Raw genomic sequence first — 18,945 nt, forward strand, 5'->3', positions numbered from 1 at the left:
TTTTATTCAGTGAAGGTTTGTGCGAGTGGAAGAGACACTAGAATAAAGGCAATGGAATCCTCAAAGGCCGCGTACTGCATACGACTTTAACAGATAATGTAATGTACAAATATAATCATAGAAACACTGCACTTTAACAACTTTCTTGTTTACTTTTCAACTTTAGCATGTTTAGTCCGATTTCTATGAATCTTTCGCTCTTGATCCAGTTTCTTCTTTAAATCACCTTGAAGAGGGAGAGCGTTTCTCTATAGGCCGAGTGCATGCTCCCGCTCACCAATTTCGCTGATGAAATCAAAGCGTTTTTTTTTTCTCTTGGCTCTTTTTTTGGTCATCAGTTAACAGAAATAAATCGGGAAATCGTGGTGAGAGTCAGAAAAACGAAGAGAGTGAGAGAGAAAGAGAGAGAGAGAATACGGCTGAATTATAGCAATGTGATATCAAATTGCATTTGATATGTTGCATGCACAAAGAATTTAACATCTTCGTTATATTTTCATAAATATATTTCATCCTACAGTCTGTAGATGTCCCCTTGCGGAGGGTTTGATTCGATTTTATTTGATATCTTCATTTTTTTTTACAAAATGAATGTAACGTCACAATAAATTGTTCAAAAATGATTATACATTGAACATTAAAAACAATATACATACCAATCATACGATATACGTAAATTTAGTACCGGTAATACACGAACAATTGGAAAATCATAAATTGTTTAATCAAATTATGACGAGCAAGGGCAGGAGACCGTCATCTTGAGCGGAACCTTGATTTTTATGAAAAGAATAGCATATCAGTGCAAACCATTCCATACATTATTGCGAGGGGGGTTAGGGTGCGTGTATCGGGACAGTTGTTGTTGTTGCTGTTGTTGTTGTTGCTGTTGTTGCTGTTGTTGCTGTTGCTGCTATTGCTGCTGTTGCTGTTGTTGCTATGGAAGTTGTAGTTGTAGTTGTTGTTTTTGTGGTTGTAGTTGTTTTTATAGAAGATTTATGTGGATTTTTATGAATAATCTTATAATAAGTTAGAATTTAAACTCGGTGAGAAATATACTCTACTTGTAGTTATGCTATAACCTACTCAAACTTTCTCTGCGAGTCTTGTTACCCTTATTTTACAGGAGTATCGACATTGTAACTGCAATTACGATTACAATTACTTTTCAAGTGCAATGACAATTTGTAATTAACATAATGTATTGTATATACACTGTAAAAACATCGGTGTTAGACTTAACACCACGGGTGTTAAATCTAACTCCGATCAAACTTCAATAAAGGACCACACCCACAGGTGTTAAAAATGCACTGTGATGGTGTTAATTCGAAAATGACACCACATGGTGTTGATTTGATATTTGTTGGTGTTAATATCAATGGTTTAACACCCGTCCAGCTTCACTAAGAGACCACACCAGCTGGTGTTACTTTGGTGTAAATCTATTTTCACATTTTTTCAAAAATCTAGTATTTTAATGTAAAATTCTTGATCGTCTTGTTTAAACTAAAAATCAACAAGAAGTGCAGTTACTAAGAAACTCTTCAAAAAACAGTTTAAAATTTGGAAATGACACCCGGAGGTGTTAATTTAACACCATAAATGAGCACCGAAAATTTAACACCAGCTCGGTGTTCACTATTCAACACCGGACTTTTTGCAGTGTTACCACTGCGATTCACAATGATAATAACAATGACATGGATGATGACAATTTCATAATCAATCATAATTCAAAATACATTACATTCAATAACATTGTAGTGTGTAAGGATTCTCTTTGTTATTTCTTTCTGTCAATGTATCATCATTGTTTTGTAATTCAAGGTGTTATAAGTATGTGTTTCTTTTTCTTTTATAATTATAGTAACATAAAAACTACATATAAAACAAGACATTGATTTCAGATACATTTGGACCTAAGTTTTGTTGGTAACTCACACGTAAAAGCGACGTTGGAGGACGAATAGTTCATTTTTATCTCATACGTTGGAATCAAAATAGGACCTATACTAATAAAAACGACTTCCGAGACGGCTAATTTACCACAGAGTTTAGCTCCATAGCATGACAATGGCTTCCATGGCTTGACCTTTGTATTAAAAAAAAATGAGAAATTATAATAATATTCCCTTGAGCACTCCCGAAGCATTTTGATATTCACGGAAAAGTTTAGGGGTGCCTCAGTCTCAAACAGGTGAGCGGATTATGAAGTCATCAGATGCCAAGAATAGGTGAGACATGAGACAATGGCCGCTGATGGACAAACTCTGGCCATACGCGTGGTCAAAGTTGGACATGTGACAATAATCCGCCCTGATCCATTTCCCCTTAAAACTGTGAGCAGTGGTCATGCATGATATAAGTAGGTGATTCTCACTATTCTGTATCGACTGCGGCTCTTACAGAGTCTTATGATATCACACATGACGCTATAGTATCGGTATACCAAAGTTCTTTACACTTCATTTTGCCTGCATCTTTTATCTATTTCATACACTTCTCTTCACTAGCATTGCTTTTAACAATAATCTTTATTCCTAGCAAGTGTTTGTCTTCTGTTTAGAGTGATCACATTATCAAGTTTGCTTACAGTGACCTACAAATATGTGTATCATGACGTATCATTCTGTGTTAGCTTGTTGAGCTATGCCTATTACAGACGATTGTAGTAAAGTGGCGTTTTCCCTACAATTTCCCCTATCAAATCTCTTCCGTTGCTGTTGTTGCTGCTTTTTATGTTTTAGAATATATCTCTTTTGTTTGTTTGTTATGTTGATTTGCGACAGAAATTAAGTAATTTTTGAATACACACTGTATTCTGTTGTATTCTTAAATGAAGAAAATGGCGTCGCACAAATAAGTAGAAACTAAAAACGTACACATTTCTGGTAGATGTTGAATAAGCTGTGGTGACCTGTTTTTTTTTATCTATATCATAATAGCCCCATCCACTGAATTACATTATTAAAATAACAATAGCAATACTAGTATAATATGAATGCACAAGTAGTTGCAGACGCATCAGGATACATGCCTTGAACATCCAGGCATATACGAAAAACAACGAATTTGAGTAAACTCTCGCGTTATTCATTTGAGTATCCAGTGAGGGAAATACCCATTAAAGAGCAAAATAACTCATTTCCCGATACATTTCTCCTGGTCCATGTTGTCGATGCAACAGTGTATTTCAAGCTTTGACGTCTGAATCATATCAGCTAATCATTCCACTTCCACCCCTCTTATCTTCTTTTTTTTCTTTTTTTTTTTGGGGGGGGGGGGAGTGGGGATTAAGTGCGAGATAGAAAACAAAGTTCGACTGTTACGAATCTGCTACAGTATCGAATGAAATTTACGTTTGTTCATTGTTCTCTTCAAAAGTAATTAAGAGTCATATAATAATAACAATTACACAGCCAGTTCACTCTTGTATCAAGAAAATGGACAGTAAACACTTTCCCATCTGCCTGTTGAGAAAAGTTTGGGCATATAATTATAAGAAAACTTCCTGTCGCGCTGTGTGAGAATTTGGGCTGAATACACAGACTATAGCTTGCAACAGAAGTAGGGAACGGGGGTGCCTCTCCTACCTCAGCGAGGCTGAGCTCTTCTTTGATCAAACTCAAACGTTCGCTTGCCGAGGAAGCTGAATGAGCTCGTGCGCTACTGTCGCAGTCTCGCATACACATTCGTGCTGTATGATTCGACGGGCAGAAGTAGACAGAAGTTGCAAATCTCTGTGAAACCTCTCCTCTCTCGAGTCTAATCTTTTCCAGAGGTCAGAAACCCAAACTGCCCTCAGACGAAGTTTGCATTATAATAATACAGCGAGCGCTCCTTCGGGCCAGTAGCCGACGCAGCACATAGAGTTGTCCCACGTCACGTCGATGACAAATTTGGGTTGTTTCGGATTCGATCTTCTCATCGCAAGCAGCCTCTTGCATTACTTGTAACTTTTAGACATACCTATACCTACACGTTGAACGCTGGGAGTAAGAGAGCGGCGCAACACGTTCCAAATTGATTAGCGCTAAATCATCATCAGTAGGAGGAACGTGATCAAAGCAATTGTGCCCTTGTGGTTAACCTCTTCTCGAGCCTGTTTAACACCTTCGCCTCGCTGGAGTCGATTCCTTGTAAGACGCGCAAATCGCTGGGGTGCTATAGATGACACATACACCTCCACCTTACCCTTTAGCAAGCTGTACTGAGATTCTGGAATAAGCTCAGCGCATCATCTCATCCATTATCGGTATTACTAGATGGTTATATCGCTGGTGTTCTCCAGGACTGATGAAACGCCTTTGGTTCTGCATGAGATCTTCATCGTATCTGAAGTAACAGGTGAGTGTGGTTATAGAACTCTCTCTCTCTTGTTTTTGTTTTTTTTTTTTGTATTTCATCGAGCAATATTGTATTGAAAAATACAATTTTCTCAGAAGCTATGGGTTAGACGCATGACCCAACACTATCGAAATTACTTGCTACATAGTGTACGTTTTGAATTTTATCGCAAACTTTTTATCTTCTAAAAAGGGTGATTAACTAAAGCTTATTCAAAGTAAGTTGTCTCTAAAAGACATTTACCTGCGGACGATTATCATCATGCTTGATGTTCGAATGTTATGGGCCGGGTTATATTCTTGACAAAATATTCAGCAGTATACTGCTTCTTTTAGAATATCTAATATTTTCTGTGCCAATGAGCCAAAAAAGTGTGCAAATTTTCCAAGTATACCTTTGACGATTAATGTGGTAGGCAGAGGGTTAAAGGGACTGTACAGTACTGGTTGAGGTGAGGATTCAGGTTTATAACATTCTTAAGTGAGATAATGAGAAACCTCATGTGAAATATGAAAGAGCATGTAATTTTAAGACGGATTCAACGTTTATCTGATGAAAATTGGTTTTCAAGTGGCCGAGATATCCAAAAAATCGGTAAGAACAAAAAGCGACAGGCCACGCCTTTTATTGGGATCTCTTTGTTTCACCTTGTCTTTGGATATCTCAGTCATTTCAAAACCGGTTTTCATCAATTTAAAGTTTTTATCCCCCTTAGAATTGTATCCTCTTTGACATCTCAAAGAGTGGGTTCTGAATATTTCGCAAAACGTGAAAAGCTAAATTCTCACCTCAACCAGAACTGTGCAGTCCCTTTAAGTAACTCTCTGACACATAGTTTGAGGAAGCTTCGGTTGATCCTGCCACCTTATTCGGCAAGATTCATCTCTTCGCAGGACTGGTAATAGTAAACACACATCGTATCATCCTAATCAAATACTTTTGGCGCTTTTCGTCGCTGCCTTCTCCACCGGTAGTCATTTACTATTTTTGTATTGCTTTCCATTCAACGGTTCCAAACCTGCTGAGGTTTTCCACTGATTGTCGATATACTCAATTTGCGAAAATTGGCAAGTCCTTGACAAAATATAACACACCTATTCTCGGATAATAACATGTAACGCTAATTAAGTGCATGTGAAGTTTATCTATTTCAGTTTTTCAGTGAGTGACAGGGGGAATTCGACCTTCATAGGTCTGACATATTGTCTTTGTGGATTTAAAGATTCATTATAGGCACCGTGAGGACTGGTTGAGAAAAATGGGGGGGGGGGGGGGGAATGGCAAAAGACAGCAAGTAGGCCTACTTATTGAGCCTTTTATCAAGTAAAAGCACTGCAATTGTTGCGAAACCTCATGTACATGTAGCTTTCAACCGTTATCTTTAAGCGTGAGTCTTATTTATAAGATGAGATACAGTGTGAGTAGAGATAAGGAGGGTTCCTTACTGTCTCCCTCGTAACCTCCCTGATGACTTCCATGCCAAGCCCCTACCCTCCACCCCCCCCCCATCTCTCGTCTCTCTCTCTCTCTCTCTCTCTCTCTCTCTCTCTCTGAGATACAGAACATTGTCATTGTGCTCATTACACTGAAGGGGTGGCATAGTTTTGGTTGAAGTGGAGGCCTCAGATTTCAACTTTTTGCAAGATAACTAGACACCACTTATGAAATATTAAAGAGCAAGTTTCAAGTTTGTTGTGAAATGTCTAAGATATCCTGAAACAAAGTAAAACAAAGTGGTCCTTATAAAAGGTGGGCCCCACCTTTTATTAGTACCTCTTTGGTTTTGGATATCTCAGCCATTTCAAAAACCAGTTTTCATCAAATAAACTTTGAATTCCTCTTAGAGTAGTATACTCTTTCTCATTATCTCACATAAAGTAGAAAACCTGAAGCACCATCTCAACCAAATCTATTGTGGCTTCATGAGGTAGGCAGATTCTGCACATACTGTTGTATACGTGACCATCATGACCATGTCATCGGGCCTTCAGATGGGGTTCCCCCCTCGACCACACGCATCTCAAACAACAACAACACAACAACAACAATAGCAGCAGAGCGATAAAAACAAATATAAAAACGACAATGACGAAGTGAAACACATCACGTGAACCCCTGTGTATCTAATAATATTGGCAGCTATTTATTTATGGAATTATTCCCGGAACAGTGCGCGGAAGTTTAACAGGTCAGTGATAATTGGTTGCGTTTCCCCCGCGCGAGCGGGAAGTTGGCGAATACTCGCAAAATCTGTTCGGGGGTTTCGGCCTCCTTCTCCGTCACGAGTTCTGAGACAATAAGCCTGCCTCGGAACCCCTATTCCAAACACGGTAAATAACACCGTCGTTGTCGCCATGGCAACGCGGTAGCGAATTAATGGAAAGTCAGTCGGGATGCTCCGCTTACGTCAGAAGATTGACAAGGGTATGAAAACCTACAGTGTCGAAAGCCAAATGCAGTTTTGCTTCTGACGATAGTTCAAGGAAAGACACGCTGTTTAAAGGATTAAAACGCCCTGACCGAGTTATTGTTTGTTTGTTTGTTTGTTTGTTTGTTTGTTTGTTTGGGGATTTGTTTTATTTAATTTATTCTTTCGATAACTGACTCTATCGTGGTCATCTATTTCAAATAGACAGGCCTGAGAGTATAGAACAGTATCAAATTGGAGTCTCTCTCCCTCTCTCTATTCATCTGTCTATCTATTATGTCTTTTTTTGATATTATCATTTTTTTTTATTTCGTCTCTCTGATTTACCTCTTCCTCGCTCTGATCCTTGCATTAGCGTTTTTGTTTTGTTTTGGGGTTTTTTAAGGAAAAACCGAGGTTACTTGAAGTCAACCAAATGTCGCTTTCTAAAAACAGGGCGCCACATCCGTGTCTTCCTATCAAGCAATGCTTTATCGCCATTTTAGGGCGTCTTTCCTAACATCATTCCTGAGGGAGATTACAGGCGACATTGATCGGCCGAATCGAAAGCGCTAGGTCATGTTCAGATGGTGTTCGCTCATCGCTCATCAGCAGTTCATAAAATGATTTTCATGCTCGCTCCCTCTCTACGATTTCGTGAAGTGAGATTTGAGATTCCAAACCAGAGATGCCAAACCAAAGGAAGTTTGTCCTCACTCTTTGACCATCTATGACAAAATGCCAGCGCAAGTACATGTAGTATCCATGGCCATGATGAAGTAAAAATGCTGTACAGATGACAATGGAGATTGGTTCCCCTTAACCCATGAATGGGATTCGACAAGGGCGCCCCCGCGGCCTCTTCAACAGCCTCCCAATTTCCACGGACACGACTTACTCATGGCATTTAAAATAATCACTCAGATTTAAAGGGAAGTAATCGGTTAAACAATGAAACACGAGGAGAGATTAGGCACTGGATCGGGTAGCTTTACTTCCATTTACTCAGTACCCGATCTTTAGTAAGTTCATTATCAGTAGCAAGGTAATCATTTGAACTCACAATATGACCAGCATATACAGTGATTAGATGAATTATAACACACATGCGAATGTAAAGTACAGACGTAATAAATCAATGAGTATCTAATATTGAATGATAGTAGCTAAACGTAGAAAAAAAGTAGATCAATGAAGATGTCGGTATATTATAGATGGATGGATATAATAGATGAGAAGATGTATAGGTGGGTAGGTAGGTAGGTAGATAGATAGATAGATAGATAGATAGATAGAGATTGGGATAGGTAATAATCATAGTCATGGCACAATAATTATACAAGTTGTATAAGTATATTTAGCCGTGAGAAAATGTTCTGTCCGGTCATATACTATTTTTGGAAAAGAAACACACCAAACAGTCAAGAACATAATAAGTAACCTTCATGTGCCCATAAAGGGGCGTTCCCCACGAAAAGGGAAGGCAATGGGAAGGCCTTATACGTGCTCGAGATACTATCACCTAGCTTTCTTCACCAAGACTCTTCATCTGGAAACAAAGTTGAAGAAAAAAAAAAATCCCCTATTCTTACACGCACCATGGGACATTCCTATCGGGAGTGAGCTAATTTTGTTGAGGGAATGCGAAACATCTGTCTTTATGATCCCGATTCTTTTCAGGCATACTGTTCGATTTCCAATAAGCATAACATGATAATGAAAATCATCCGAAATAATTACGTGACAGATATTATAACCACGGGTACGAATATTCAGCATTCATTTAATACAGAGAAGAAACAGATTGCATTCTGCTTACTCTTATTTCACGCGTTTCCTCTTTCGCTTTTTCCCCGTTAATTATCAAATTTCATCTGAAGGAAATGTTATTTTGCATCAAATTGCAGTGAAGCAATTTCTGCAGTAAAAGTCCTCTGGTGAGGAATTTTGATAATGATTTGAAAGGTTATCATGATGATGATCTCTAGATCTTCCATTTCGGTATTCAAAACGGGAAGTGTTTGGCGGATCCTGCAATGAGCGCAAAAAGATTATTTTTACCACTTGAGCAGTAAGAGTTTAAAGAAAATTGGCAGTCCGTTCCAAATTGTATTTTGCAAATATGTTCTTAATTCCATGTGTCGCTTCCTGACGATAAGAACACTACCATATATTTTGATGTTACGATAGTTAACAACGAAAAAATAAAGTTACAGAAGTTCACTTTTTTTTAAGACATCGGAGAGTTTACAATGACTAAAGTTTCAGTTTCCGTTTCAGTTTTAGTTTGTTTTTTGATTATTTTTTCCAATAAGCAACAAAATATATTTGAATGGACACGATATCTCAGTAACAAGGTAAGGCAACATTGCGTTTCATTTTACAGCACGACACTATAATTTGACTTGATGTAATATCTGATCTGTACTGTTCTGTTTCCTTTCAGTATATATTTTGCAACCTGCTGTGTATACATAGCAGGTAGCACATAAAAACAAACGAACAAACAAACAAAAATACCAGTATGCCAATGTTGCGTAAGAAACAACACCAATTCCCGTTTAGTATGAGAGGGTTGCAATATTTGAAGAGTCTGATTGCAAATTAAGTTAACTCCAATCTTGTGGATTTAAGATTTTTGGAAAAAAAAAATTAAATTGAAAATGATAAAGAAAATTAGATGTTCTTAATCATAACCTCAAGAATAATTCATGTTATGTGACACGCGAGTTATCACTGGAAACGTTTCGTTTTGCTCTGATGATTACATCTGATGATGAATTTACATTTAAATGTTTAAAGATAACACTCAATCCATTTTGCAATCAAATTCTTCACTTGTATCCCAATTGAATAATATACCACAGCACTATAGCTTCGGCGCTTTCCGATTATCACCAAAGCAACCGGAATAATCGCAACTTACATACAATCACCGAAACAGTTGCAAGAACCGAACTCCAGAACCGGTTAAATAGTGGACTTAGAGGTGTGAAAGCTTTTGAATTCATGCTTATGGATGTGTCAATGTTGATTTTGATAGTATGCAGTAGGTCCTACATGTATTTCCAATGACGTCTTTATAGGTATACGTGTGCGCAATTTTGTTGTCTGTCTGTGCATGGTCGCTTGTTTGTTGGGACGTACTCGTTGACATGATATCTCTCTTTAGTGTGCCTGCCCCTCCATGGCGTACCTTAAAAGAACACGCACAAAGATTTAACCCTCTGCATGTCATGTAAATTTACTGCCCATAGGTATGTATGTGATATCTGTGCACGTATTTTGACTCATTGGGACAGAAGGGGTTAAAGGTCATTCAATAGTAGGGCGCCGTGCCAATGGTGTCCTGCCGTCGGGAATGATTAATCAAATTGGCAGCTCTGCAAGGTCATGTAATCTAGTTTCGTTCCATTTAAAATGGCTAGGCATGACAGTGACAGTGAATACACGCCTTCACGCACATAGATTTACACATAATTATATACATATACACACATACATACGTACATACACACACATACACACACACTCATACATATACATACACATAAGCACACACACACACACACACACACACACACACACACACACACACACACACACACATACACATACACACACCTGCAGGACTTACATACATACTCGCACACTTACATACACAAACAATTAATAAATGCAGTAGTAATTATCAATTATTAGCGTGTGCGTAAACACCAAGGGTGCTTGCCATTATTAGACCAAACTTCAGATATGAAAAAAAAAAAAACAAAAGCATGATATATCTATTAAAATACTCAAGCGAGAGAACTCAGTTACAAATAATTATTTGGGTATTTGTGCATTGCTGTAACGTGAGGCGGGATTTCACATTCTATAATGTTGCTCCGTGTAGCCATAATGACTACAGGTATTTAATTAAACTGATGCAATATCATGAACGATACTTTGATCTTTCTTCTTCTTTTTTCCTGTGGAGACGTTGATACGCGTAAAAGTTTATAAAAAGTGACGACCCAAGGAGATATTCGTTTGTTGATGCAAAACAGTGCGATAATCGTAAGTCGGACGTACACGGTCTGCATGTTGGAGGGAATCCTGGCTCATACCCTATGCAACATACTAGTAGACAAGGCGTCACCAATTCTGGGTCAATCCTATTGTGTGCATGTCCACTAAAGGGTCCATTGTTTTTTGGATCAAAAGAGGGGGGTTGAAGGAGGGAAACAACAGAGAGCAAAAGGGTAAATCGTGCCAAACTTTCCTCCTTTCTGTTCTTTTTTTTTCTGCGCTAGCATGACGTGACCAGTAACTTTTTTCAACTGAACGTCACATGCACATTTGCTTGAGGCATTTCAGTGAGAAGACACGCTCTAATTGTGACAGAGTGTGATCGTTTTACTTGTTCACCATCGGCGCTCACTTCCCTGAGGATCAGCGATGTGTATACGATAAGGCCACCTGCTGACCTGGACACCAGAAAGTCGAGCGGACGGTGTCAAGAGAACAGGGCTGGACTGTGAAGTGAAGTTTATAGAAGTGATGTCATCGGGACTGTGCTCTTTCTTTGTTTGTTTTCTATACTTTTTATCTTCTTTTTCTTTATTTTTCAGGTGCGAAATTCATGGTGACATTTCTGTCATGACACAGCGCCACGACTACAGGTGAGACTCACGACTCACCGGAGAGGTCACCGTGCGGTCACCATATAATATTCGGCAGGAAAAGTCACCTGTTGTATGTTAGGACTTTGGTTTTGTCTCACCTCCCTGGTTTCCATCAATGCATCTTGTCACCCCGCTTTCCCTTTTAGCTTGCGCACACATTGAGCTAGCTATTCATCGATCCGATACTCCCTTAAAGGACAAGTTCATCCAAATAGGTGTGGATTGAATGAATGCAGCAATATTAGTAAAATACATCAGTGCAAGTTTGAGGAAAATCGGGCGAGCCGTTCAAAAGTTCATTATTTTTTTCAAGTTTCAGTGTTGCCATTAGTGGATGAGAAAGCAGGGGAACAACATTACCCTTCTTCCCCAGTAGTGACTGCACAGATACTTTAAACATTCATAACTTTTGAACGGAATGTCAGATTTTCCCCAAACGTTCACTGATGTATTCTGCTAATATTGATGCATTCACTCAATCCACATGTATATGAAGATGAAATTGTCCTTTAACATGTGTCACTAACAAGAAGAGCATGTAGAGGGGATGCAAACTTTTCCTTTAATCAGACAAATGAAATGTGAAAATTTCTTTTTGTATTGTCGATTTTATTAGCTGTTGTAGGTTCCCTAATCTTCTCAGCTAGCTATATGGCGGCACTAAAACTTTAAAAGAATTCAAAACTTTCGAACGGATTGTCCGATTTTCCTCAAGCTTCGCTGATGTGTTACACTAATTATTACTGATAAGCAATAATCCTAAAATAAACGTTCAGAATTCTAGCTGAATTTTGTAAACCGGGCAGCATGATTTCAGGTGTTTAACCCCTTTTTGCTGCTGTTAAGAGTCCTTAGTGCGTTACTGCAAGTTCAGCATCATCCTTATGGGTTAGGAACCCAAATTTGGATGAGTAATTTTATGATAATGTTATCATTTTAAACTTATTAAGATGACCATCTTGGCCATCTTAAAAAAAAACAGAAGAAGAAATCCGAATAAACTCCTTTTATGTGACGCTACCTGGGCTGATGGTGTCTCATGTGAATCCGAAGAAAAGGCAATTTTCCCTTATGCGAAGAGCCATGCCACTCTGGGGGTTCAATCGGCCAGTGCACTCACCGCAAGATGACTTGTGCTGCTTCCACTGAATCACGATGTAACGTTATCTATCTCCGATATCATGATGACACATTTGTCCACTTGTTGCACAATAAAAAGTAATGTTGTCTTCGTGACAGTGACGATGTGAGAAGTGACTCATCCCCCTCCCATGAGGCCTGCCTTTAATGAGTCTTACCTTTCTCATCTGCCGTCAATAACCTATAATGAACACCTTCTTAAAGGATTGTATAGACACAATTCTGTACTTTCTCACCTCTATTGCGTAAGTCCCGCCACAACTACACTTACTCCTACAGTGATCTAACTTAATCGCGTATTTAATCCAGACAGAAGTCATATATGTATAAAATTCATGTAATAGACCAAGGTAGACCCCAATCCCTGTCATAGCCATTATGCAGCATATCGGATTACGTGACCATTTTTTTTTATAGTGACGCCATGGCCGCCTGTAACAGACAGGAGAGAAACAAACATGCACTATCAAGGAGATGTAATCAATTTGCTATGAGATTCTGAAATCAACCAGGGCTTTGTACAAGATCCAACATGAGTCACAGCAGGCAACGAGTATATAAAGCCAAACATTATCATTATTTTGGATCGCTGACCCAGAAAACCATGACTTAAACAGAAACAGTTATGACTTGCTGGTTTTTAATACACATCTTACGAACTCGTCCTACTCCTGGCGTTGGTGTAACTTGTAATACAAAAAGCCAATTCGGCCAACCTTCATTAAACCACTCTCTACCATTACAGCACTGATGTCCTACCTGTAAATAATTTCCTCCTCTAGTTTCGTAACAAACGGAGAGTTCGTTTCCAAAACTACTTTTCATCATTTTTCACTTTTTGGTGTAATCTATGCTTTTTCACCATGCCCACAATCTGAGACTTCCAATTCAATCAATGCCAATTTAGAAACATGAACAATTTTGTATCTAAAACGTGCTAAATCAATTTCTGTTTGTTTCCAAAACGTACTATTAAAAATCCAGTAGAACAACCCCTTCCCCCACTGACCAATCAGCAAACAGCATGATGACCTATTCTTGACTGACCAGGGTGGAGTGTGTGTGCATGCACACTGCTCAATGTAAGACTGTGCATAACAAGTTTGCAACAGCAGCAGAAAGTGCGTTGCCATGGTAACAGCGCATTGCAACCTCAAAGTCAGGTGAAATATTTGCAGATCGAACTACTTCAGCAATATCCAGTTTTCAAGCGATTCCTCTGAAATTTGGCACACATGTTGAGTTCAAGATAAAGTTGTTCAAGATATAGTTATCAACAGCAGTGGTCATGCGTTGCCGTTGTAACAGCACATTTATCCCAAAAATCACGTAACATTATTTCAAATCGAATGCTACTTCTACATTTTTCAAGTGATTCATATGAAATCGGGTGCGCATGCTGAGTTCAAAGTTGTGCAAGACACAGTTTTCAACAGCAGCAGAAATGCGTTGACATGGTGGGCCTACAGCACATTATAGCTCCAAAATAAAAAGAGAAAAGTTTGCAAATCGAACTACTGCTACAGTTTTCAAACGATTCATATGGAACTTGGCAGTCATTCTGAGTTGAGTATGAAGATGTTCAGGACACAGATTCAACAGCTGCAAAAAGTACGTTGTCATGGTAACAGGACATTATATCACCAAATCAGGTAAAAGACCTGAATATCGAACTATTTTTCCAGTCTTCAAGCGATTAAAAAAAAATGGCAGGCATAAAAAAAAAAAAAAACTTCACGTAAGGCTGTACAAATCACCCTTTTCAACAGTTCTGGAAAGTACGTTGCCATGGTAATAGTGCATTATGTCTTCAAAATCAGGCAAAAGGCTTACAGATCTATTTTCGTTTTTTTTTTCCTGTATGTCACTGTGGTAAAGGCACATTCGTTGCTGTTTATTATTCTCGGGGATACTAATCACTTTCAATCAATTTTCCTTGTTCACTGTAGCAGTAATACTCGCAGTACAGTGAAATTGTTAACTAAGGCATTTTCTTAAGTTTAAATAAATCAAAAGTAACAAATGTAAACAGAGGAAAACTGACCGGAAATGAATATAATTTGTTATTGGAAAAATGAGCAAAGAAAATGGGATTCCACCGGGATGGAATCCCATTTTCTGTGCTCATTTTTCCAATAATAAATCAAAAGTACACACTATTCCTACAATGTACATAATGTTTTTAGTATCTTAAGACCATGGTCATTAAACTTTAATCCCTCAATATGAATAGAAATATCCCTACCAAAGTTCAACATCATTAAGCAAACTTAGTTTGACCTTTGACCTCTGACCTAAAGTGGATCTCCTCGCAAATGTAATCACTCCATCTACTTGTCATGATGCACCCCTGTAACAAGTTTGATTGATATTTACCCGCTGATTCTTACGATATCGCGTTAACAAGGTAAAAAAAGCAATATCTAGACAAATTTCGATGAACTTTGACCTTTGATCTTCAGCAAATCTCGCCCGAAATTTTATTGGTTCATACACTTCTCATTGTGCACCCTTGTACCAAGTTCGATGAAAATCAATGCAGAGGTTTTTGAGATTATGTGTTAAATAGACAGATACGATATTAGGCAAAGTTCATTGACTTTTGCCCTTTTACCTTTGAAGCGGATTTCGCCCAAAATCTTTTTGGATCATAAACTTTTTATTGTCCACTCATTTACCAAGTTTGATGGAAATCCACCCAGTGGTTCTTGAGATAACAGGATGAAAAAGGTTAAATTGAATATTTTTGCAGAGTTCATTGACCATTGACCTTTTACCTTTCGGTTAATTTCGCCCGAAATCTTACTGGTTCATATACTTCTTATTGCGCACTCGTACACCAAGTTTGATGAAAATCCACCGAGGGGTTCTTGGGATAACAAGATAAAAGTGTGGAAAATAACATATTTAGACAAAGTTCATTGATCTTTAACCTTTGATAGCTTTCACCTAAAATCTATTCATCTCATCTGCTCATCATGGTTCATTCCTGACTTAGTACTCTCTAAAAAAATCGAGTGAAAATTTTCACTCTGAAAAGAGTGAATACAAAAAAGAGTGACTTTCGAGTGAATTTGGAGTGAATTTTGAGTGAAAATGCTCATTTTCACTCATTTTGGAGTGACGTCAGGGATCACTCCAAAATCTTCGAGTGAGTCCTTACGTCACTCCAAAATGAGTGAAAATGAGCATTTTCACTCAAAATTCACTCAAAATGCACTCCAAATTCACTCTTTTTTGTATTCACTCTTTTTAGAGTGAAAATTTTCACTCGATTTTTTTTAGAGAGTACGTATGATAAAAATGTTCATTATTTGTTTCCAAAATGTGCTAAATCCATGTTTGTTTCCAAAGTCAGATAGATCCACAAAATGTAAAAATTCAAATCGATATTATAAAAGGCCCTTATGGAATCTATATTTTTTGTGAAAGGATTGTTTTACGATCGATCATCTGATATAAATACATCTTGTCCTACAATAACTCCACACTAGAGAAATTGCAAATATGTGAAATAAAAAAAAAGCGTCTCTCTTTCAGCCTCCGTTGTGTCTAAAGTGGATTTAGCACGTTTTGGGTTTGCAAACCTGTGCAACGTGTATTTATGTGTGTGTGTGTGTGTGTGTGTGTGTGTGTGTGTGTGTGTGTATGTGTTTTGTTTTGTTTTTATTCATTTCCCACTTTTTAAGAGCGCAACTGTTAAAAGGTGAAGTGTAACGCAACAGTCATAGAAAATAAAACGGCAAATATATGTAACAGGATTTAAGTCCCAGTTATCAGATCATAAGGTAACCCAAGCCCTATATTACACTTTTGTTATGGATTTATTCTTATCATATTACTTCATCTATTTTTTTTTGTCAGTTATTCAGAGGAAGTGCAATGACCTCTAATACATCAGAGGGCGGGGAAAGTACAATGACCTCTTATACATTGGTAACAGCTCTAGGAAATATGCCCTTTTCATAACAATTGCCTGGTGTTAGCATTCTTGCGTCATCCACGAAGAGGACCAGGTCTCATCGCTCGTTTTGTGTTGCCTTTGTTTGTTTTGTTTGTTTGCATGTTTATTTTTGTCATGTCAAACGAAGTGCTGGGTTAGTAGATTTTTTTTTAATGACAGTTACTTTCAGATCCCCCCCCCCATCATTGCTTTGATATGAGGGCAACCAAATTATGCTGTTCTTTATATTTTTGATAAGTATGATATCTTTGACATTTTAACAATGTATCAATTATGTGCCTATATTAATACAATTGTGTTTCTTCTACTACCAAATACTGTACATTAAATCCAAGCTTGTATAAGTGGTCAGATTAGAAATGATTTTTTTTTTTTAATTGAAAAATGTAACCATAGATGTAGATAAAACAAACACAAAAACAAATCGCGTTGTTACTGCATGTTAAGTGATAACTATTGTTATGGTTGTTTTGCTTTTTTCATGTTAGTCGCTGATATCCATCAGACGGAGAATGAAGCCCTAGGGTAGAGTGAGTTTGCCATCCATCATGGACTTTCAGCAACAAATATGGTGGTGTTTCCTGCTCATCGTAGGTAGAGTGATGACGTCACATGGAGTAGCACAAGGTCCCGGATGGTGCTGGAATACAATCAGGTGAGTGAAGGCGAAGTGGTATTTTTTCTTTGTGATTTCTATTCGTTTATAGCAATTTGAGTCGCGCATGATTAAATGCATCTTTGAAAATTAACAGGAAAGAAAGGAACTCAAACTTATTTCTATCAAGATACATAGATGCATTAGCTGATGAAACACTAAGTTCTGTGTATTTATGATGCATGCCATAATTCATCAAGCAAATATTCGGATTTCTGTGACTACCATTTGATACTAGAGTGTTTATTATGAAACTAGCATTCTCTAAAATCTTCAGATTCAAAGTCTCAGGTTTTTAATGCTCATGGTGTGTATGTGTTGGTGTGTGTGTTTAAAAGACAGCTGTTCATTAAACTCATCAAAAGATTGCTGTAGGAACATTGACTGCGACAAGCAGGAAGCGCACGCTCACACACACACACACAGACACACACACACACACACACAACCATACACAATCGTACGCAAACATGTCTTTATCTGTGGGGAAAACATTTGCTCGTGATGTGGGATGTACTCAACAAGTTGGTTTCTATACCCTATAAACAAGGCGAATTAAAAGCAAGCAAGCCCCCCTCCCCCCCCCCCCCACACACACACGTATACACTCGAGTTGTACTTGTCTCTACAGGAAGAAATGCTTTGAAGTATCAATTACAGATGATGACTTACTAAAATACATTTGAAATGCCTTCCAGAATCAAGATCCCAGTTGTAGTTGTCAGTAATATTCAGAGCCGCTCCATCGACGGTTTCTGTCTTGCCTTATTCAGCACCCCCCCCCCCCTTGTGATGTTTAACTTTCTTTTCCCTATACGTACATTTTGATTTGTATAAGCTAAAGTTTGGTTATCGTTCGCGGCAAGAGTCAACATAACGGGAAGCTGCAGCAGTAACCCGTTTAGTTTAAAGCCAGGCTCTAGTATTTCATGTTCAAAAAAACGAGTCGCTTTCTATCGGAAATACTAATTGAGGAATAACTTCCTTCGATAAGCTGAGTGGTTGGAATGGTTGCGGTGCCCCCAAGTTTCTAAATCTGATCCGAGCAGAGCTTAATCATGCAATTAGATAAAACAGGGTATAGACAGAATATGTTCCATCTTGAGAGTAACTCGCAAGCCTGGGAGGGTTCGGGAAGGAGTGTTTTGCATTTTTAGAACTAAAATTCAACGATCATGATGCACTGGATGTGGCATATTTGGAAAGTTTACAATAATAAAAAGAAAGTAAGACCATCAAAAAGGCAAGGGGAAAACAAATACAAAATGAATTCTGTAACAATAAATGTGATTTTCTCATTTACTGCTTGAATTATTTGAAAATCGAATACCTAAGCCCAGTGAGGTAGCAGGGGAAAGGGGAGCGAGAGGTGCGTGGGAGGGAGTAGGAGGGTCGGGAGGTATCCCCCTCCCACACAAGGAAACTTTTGCATTTTAGATTTGATATCCAACGATCTGGTGCCAATGTGGAGTTGAGATTACGAGAGAATTTCAAACAAACTGATAATCAAATGTTCCACTCCTATCCTTCCTATTTTCTTTAAGTTTTCATATCTACACTCGTATTCATTTTTTATCTCATTTTCAATTTTCAATTTTCCGTTTTTCATTTTCCATCTTTATCGCTCATTTTTTCGTTTCTTTTTTCCTTTTTTCTCACTTTGAAAGGGATGGTACAGTATTGGTGGGGATGAGAATTGGGCTTTTAACTTTTTGCGAGATACCAAGAAAACACTTATGAAATAGTACAGAGCATACCATTT

This window comes from Diadema antillarum, unplaced genomic scaffold (genome assembly GCF_040938485.1).
Source record: "Diadema antillarum isolate AM-2024a unplaced genomic scaffold, OU_Dant_1.0 seq00000549_RagTag, whole genome shotgun sequence".
Taxonomy (NCBI): Eukaryota; Metazoa; Echinodermata; class Echinoidea; order Diadematoida; family Diadematidae; genus Diadema; species Diadema antillarum.